Raw genomic sequence first — 6050 nt, 5'->3', positions numbered from 1 at the left:
TCCATTCTCAGCTGAGGCCCAGGGAGTCAGGGCAGGTCCGGGGGTCCTGGGTTGGGTGACACCATCCTCAGACGCATAGGGCCTGTCCGTGTCCCATGCGGTGTGGCAGCCCCACGCTCCAGGGGCTGGTGGTCAAGTGCCCATGAGCCCTGAGTGGGGGTCTGAGGGCGGGTCACTGGCATTGCAGCCTTTGCCAGGCAGCTCACTCGACCCCTGCCCGCCCACTCCGAGGCTGCCACAGCCCCCATCTTGAGAGTCGGCAGAGCCTGCATGGAACTGCCCAGGCCAGCCCTCCTCTGCAGACTCCATGGATAACAGATGCCACGCCCTTCTAGGCTTGCCACTCTGCAGCCACCACTTATGACCACGGAGCCCCGGCCAGTACTTGTCTCCAGGCTTCAGCATCCTGAGTTGTAAAATGGTGACAGTCAAGGCCTCCGTGGGACCTGGAAGGGCTGGGTGCCCTCACTCACGAGAACGCCCAGTACCTGCATCCTCGTCTAAGGAAGAGGCAGGTGGGCTGCGGACGCGGTTCGTATGAGCCTGTGGACACAGAGGGTGTCTCGGGACTTGGGAGCCCAAACCACAGCCTGGTGACAGCTGTCCCACATGGGGCTCCCGCTGCACACTGGCACGGTGCAAAGGGCATTGCCCCCCAATCCTCACCACAGCCCCCATCTCCTGGGCCCACCCAAGGCAACAGGTACCCCACAACTTCCTGCGTCTCTGCCCCCCGCTCCCTGGGGTGGGCTTGGCTGTGGGAGTGGGCCTGGCCCACCAGTGGGCAGCTCCCATGCTGGGGTCTGATGTCCCAGGAGCATCCTTCTCTCAGTGAGGGGCAGGGGTGGGAAGGTGAGAGCCCGGCTTCTTCACCCTTCAATGTGACGGTTTTGGGGTGTTCCGTGGTCTCTCCAGGGTCCCCTTGCGACTGAGTCCCCACCGCCCTTGGTGGAAACTGATTGTGAAGGTATGCTTCATGAGTGTTCTCACTCCCCTGCCCACCCCTCTCTGCACGCTCTGAGCTCCCCTTCCACACAACCTGCTCACATCCAGACCCTTGCCTCAGCGTCTGCTTTTGGGGCAACAGAAACCATAACTTAGGGTACAGGGCGAAAAGAAGGGAACACAGCTCCCGACCTAAAGGAGCTGAGCTGCTGCACTTGGGGGTCCCGCCAGAGCGTGATGGCACCAGCGGAGGCCAGGAGAGGAGGCTGCTCGCCCTGTGCTCGCATTTCCTGTGGCCACTGTAACAAATGACCAAAAACTCTGCAGCTTAAAACTACATGATTGTTTTATCTGAAGGCTCTGGAGGTCAGAAGCTCTAAAATCACGGTGTCTTTAGGGCTGGATTCTTCTGGGGGCTCTGGGGGGAATCTGTTTCCACCTTTTCCAGCTTCCAGAGGCCTCCACATCCCTTGGCTCACGGTCCCTGCTCCGTCTTGGAAGCAGCCTCCTCTCCTCGGACCATACCCTTGCATCTCCTTCTCCCTTTCATATGTAGGACCTTTGTGATGACATGGGGCCCACCTGGTCCATCCAGGCCCACCTCCCACCTCCCACCTCCAGGTCTTAAGCTAATGACACCGAAATTTCCTTCCCCAGGCAGCCTACCCGACTCACAGGGATTTGGACGTGGCCACTGGGAGGCATCCCTCTATTGCACCATGTGCCGGAGGCTTGGCGAGATTCCGGGGAGGAAGGTGGATTCTCACGCTCTCCCAGAGCCCCGCGGGCCAGAGCCCTGCCTGTCAGACCCTGTGATGTTGGTGGGTGCAGCAGCCCCCGAGATGGATGTGGGTGAGGGCAAGCGGGGCTGTCTCTCAATCCCTTAATGCGTTGGTCCATTCTGGGTCAACAGTAGGTCAACCTGTGGATCTCCGAGGTGACTGGGCTCACCAACAGACGAGCTGCAACCTCAGGAAGAGGAGGCTCGGCCGGTGGGAGCTGGGGGGGGCAAGACCAGCAGCTCCAAGTGCTGGTGCCGGCCGCGCAGGGCCCAGCCTCTGCAGCCAGAGGTCGGTGCCAGGGCCGGTCCCCGGCAAGATGGCCATTAACATGAGGAAAGAAGGCTTGGGGCCGTGGGGACTGCCCTGGAGTCATAGGGCCGGCAGGTTTCAGGGCCTCTCTGTCCATCTGGTGCCCACAGCTACCCTGTGGCTTGGGAGTACTCTGGAGCTACTGACCCACGACCATCCTGGCAGTGTGGTGCCTTCAGAAAAGCTACAAATTCGAAAATCAGGCACATGCACCTCCCACTGAGCTGCTCAGAGAGAGGAGCAGTCACACATCCTCAGAGAAAAGAAGCAGGACTCAGAAGTGGCTTCCCTGCAAGATGCCTCAGGGCCCTGCACGCCTCAGCCCCAAGACTGAGACCAACTTACTGGAGGGGTGTGTGTGTGTGTGTGTGTGTGTGCGTGCACGTGCGCATGTGTGTAAAACTGTGAGTGTGTGAGCATGAGCTCAGAGCTGGGGGTGCAGGCCATGCTGGTGTGAGGGTCCGCGTCTCCGTCATCCCTCTTGCTGACCCCTGTGTACAGAGGAGAGATGGAGGCCAGGGAGGCTGTGCCGTGCCCATGCCAACCGCCCGCCAGTGACAGAGTGGAGGCCTTGCTCCTAGTAGGGCTGCTCTGGGCACACAGGGGTGGCCTGGCAGGCCTGGAAGCCCCAGCTCTGGAGCCAGCCAGGGACTCCCGGGTTCTGCTTCCCTGGGGGCTTCTATGGGCACATCACTGGGGCCCACAATATGGTCCCTTCTGGGATCAGTGACCCCTTGGTTTCGGCACAGAGCTTCAGAGCCAGTAGATGCCTCTGGTCCAGTAGCCAGGAAGGCTTTCCATGGTGCTCTGGGCACCTCTGTGACCTGCCCGAGCCCAGCCCTCATGCTGATCCCACTGCAACCACCCTGCTGGGTGCCCCCAGCCCTGGACATCTCGAGCCGTGGGACGCCCCATGACTCACACTCTCAAGCCCCCCACACTTCTGAGCAGACGAGGGGTGTGGTGCCACCTCCGCCTCCTCAGGCAGGATATGCTTTTTGTTTGTTTGTTGAGAGACAGGGTCATGCTCTGACATTCAGGCTGAAGTGCAGTGGTGCAGTCATGGCTCACTGCAGCCTCGAACTCACGGGCTCAAGCGATCCTCCTGCCTCAGCCGCCTGAGTAGCTGGGACTATAGCCTTGTGCCACCAAGCCTAACTAATTTGTTTTTATTTTTATTTTGGTAGACACTGGTTCATGCTATGTTGCCAAGGTTGGTCTCGAATTCCTGGGTTCAAGCCATCCTCCCCTCTCTGCCTCCCAAAGTCCTGGGATTATAAATATGAGCCACCAGGCCCAGCCCAGAATGTGCTTCTTAGCCTTCATACCACAGCTCCTATACTCAGGACAAGGAGGGACGTAAGAGGACGTTCCCCAAGGGGACAGTGCCAACCTAGAGTGGCCTCCGTGGTGGATACAGTCACCATCTCCCCACAGCTCCCAATCCAACCCATCACAAGCCAGGTCTAGGCACCGCCATCAGCTTGATAGTTTAATTCTTCCTGCCAACAGGAGGTCCCTAAGAGCCTGAGCCACAGGTGAAGGATAGTGCTGTCCCATGGCCAGGCCCCGTTGTCGCTGGGGAGTGGCCTGGCCTGTTCGCCCACCCAGCTCTGGTCTGCGCTCCAGTAGCTCCACTCAGGGCTCTCACTGCCCCGGGTTAGGACATCAGTGGGAGCCAGCCTCATGTGGCAGGGGCGATGGGGAATTATAGCCTGCAAAGCCAATGGCATCAGAGAGATGTGGGAAAGCAAAGGGCTTATTCAAACGCTGAAATTGGTTCTAAATGAGGTCAGCCGTCGATGTGCCTTGGAGGGAAGCCAGGCGCTGAGTAGCAGGAATGTGGCTTATTTCCTGACACAGTGGCCATGACACCCTAGGCTACCCCAGCCTCCCCCACCCCCACCCACGCCTCTGGAGGGCAAGGTGCACCCAGACACCAGAGCAGGGCCAGCCGGGGTGGGAACAGGGAGGAAGGCCCCCTTAGGACACCACAGGGAGGCCTGTGCCCACCCGAGAGAGCACCTGGCAGGCAGGTGTCACCTCCGAGGAGGGTGAGGGCTGGAGGAGAGCTGACCGCTGCTTCCTTACCCCGGGGTCGGATTGCTCCCTTTTTAAAATCCATTAATTCAAGGAAGGGCATAGCCACCGGCCATCCGATTGGATCCGCTCCCTCCCGCCCGGCCCCAGCCTCCGCAGATTTTCTCTGTGGCTGCATTTCTCATTAGAGTGTCCCTTCCTCCTGACTCCAGTGGAATTTTTCTGACCTTGGCTGCCAAGGTGTACAGCCCCCTCCAGCTCAGTGCATCCTCTTTGGGGTCCCTGACCCGGGCACTGGCCTGCCCTGTGCCGCTGGGGGCTGTGTGAGCTCAGGCACATCTGTTGTCTGGCCTCTCTGAGGCTGCCTCTCCTGTGTCTGAGACAGGGATGATAGCACACCCAGCCACCCAAGGCCGTCCAGGATGGAGGGGGCAAAGCAGGGCAAGCCCTGGTGCAGCCTGACTTGTGTCTCCTGCTCCTCCCTTGGGCTTGGTCATTATTTCAGAATCAGCTGAATCATTTCTGTCAAATGCAAGAGGAAACCTGGTTTTGAGTTGGTTAAAGAAAATATCTTTTGATTCCTGTTAAAAATAAACATGTGTGCCTAACAGTGCTGTGGACGAGACTGCACCTGCTGTCCCTCCCTGGAGCTCCCAGTGGCTGTGGGTCTCTCGCGTGTCCAGGAGGGGAGCGAGGCTGGGAGGTGCGGTGAGCAGCTTGAGGGCTGGCAGCTTCAGGGGCTCTGCCTCCCAGGCCTCGCTGCCTCTCACTCCCCAGAACCGCTGGGTTGACAGAAGCTGGAGGGATCAATTGTCCTTGTCATCCAACTTCCTCCGTCTGCAGATGGGGAGGAGGCGCTGGGCTGGAAAGTGCTTCTCTGAGGATGCCAGCTGCGCATTCAGGAGGGCGGAGCAGGATGTGACCCCAGAGCTCTGGAGGAACAGGGGGAATGCCTGGGGTCTCGCTGCTCCCGAGGGGAAGAGAGGCATCCCCTCCCCACAACTCAGGCCCCAGCTGGTGCTCGCTTAGCCTGTTGTCTAGCTGGAGCCACCTGGGTGGCCAGCAGGTCACTGGGAGGACTCACCCCTGAGCTGGGTGTGCTGTGGAGCCCCCGGACCCTACCTCTGCCTCTGCTGGCTTTAGTCATCCCATGATGGAAACACAGAGCCAGCCCACCCTCGAGGCTCTTCATGTCAATGGCTGGCTGTGGCCGCTCCCTGATCCCAGGAGTGAATGTCCAGGTTGCGCTGTTATCTTAATGCCAGACACCTGCTTACGTGGCACAGATGAAGAGGTTTCGGAAATAATCTGAGTCATGGAGGCGGGGTGCTCTCCGGCGAGGGAAGTGGCACGTCCTGATGGGAAAGCCAGGCCTTCAGAGGCTGAGACCCTTCCGGGGGCTCGGCAGAGAACTCCCAAGAGTGTCTTTCCCCTGTCCTGGGAGTCAGTGTCACGCCAGTGCCACACTCTGTTGCAGAGGTGCTCATGCCCTTGGTCCTCACCTGCCTGGGCTGCGGATGGGGGTGAACGGTGCCCCTCTGGGTGCAGTCAGTGGGGAGGGGCTCATGGCCTGCACTTGCTTTGCAGGATGGCCTGGCCACTGTGGGGCAGAGAGGCACCGCCTGCCAGGGCCAGGGGAAGGCTGGCAATTTCTCGAAATTTCATGCTCATGCAAAGATGGTCATTCCTTTTCACAGCACAGAGCTCAGAGCTGAACCGGCCTCCAGACCTGCCGTCATGGATATTTGAGGGCTGAAATGTCGACATCAGCCTATGACATTAATGTGCCCCTGAGGGTAGACTCTGGGTGTCTCTAAAGAGGAGAAATAAGAGGAGAAAAAAGGAAGGGAGGGAGGGAGGACGGAAGGGAGGAGGCTTCTGGTTCAGCTGGAGCGGTCTGTCAACCCGGCCTGGCGGGGTGGAGCTGGGAGGATCAAGCAGAATGTCCTAGAGGCGGCCAGTCCGCTGCAGGGG

Source organism: Cebus imitator, unplaced genomic scaffold (assembly GCF_001604975.1).
Source record: "Cebus imitator isolate Cc_AM_T3 unplaced genomic scaffold, Cebus_imitator-1.0 Scaffold486, whole genome shotgun sequence".
Classification (NCBI taxonomy): Eukaryota; Metazoa; Chordata; class Mammalia; order Primates; family Cebidae; genus Cebus; species Cebus imitator.
This window is presented reverse-complemented; position numbering follows the sequence as displayed.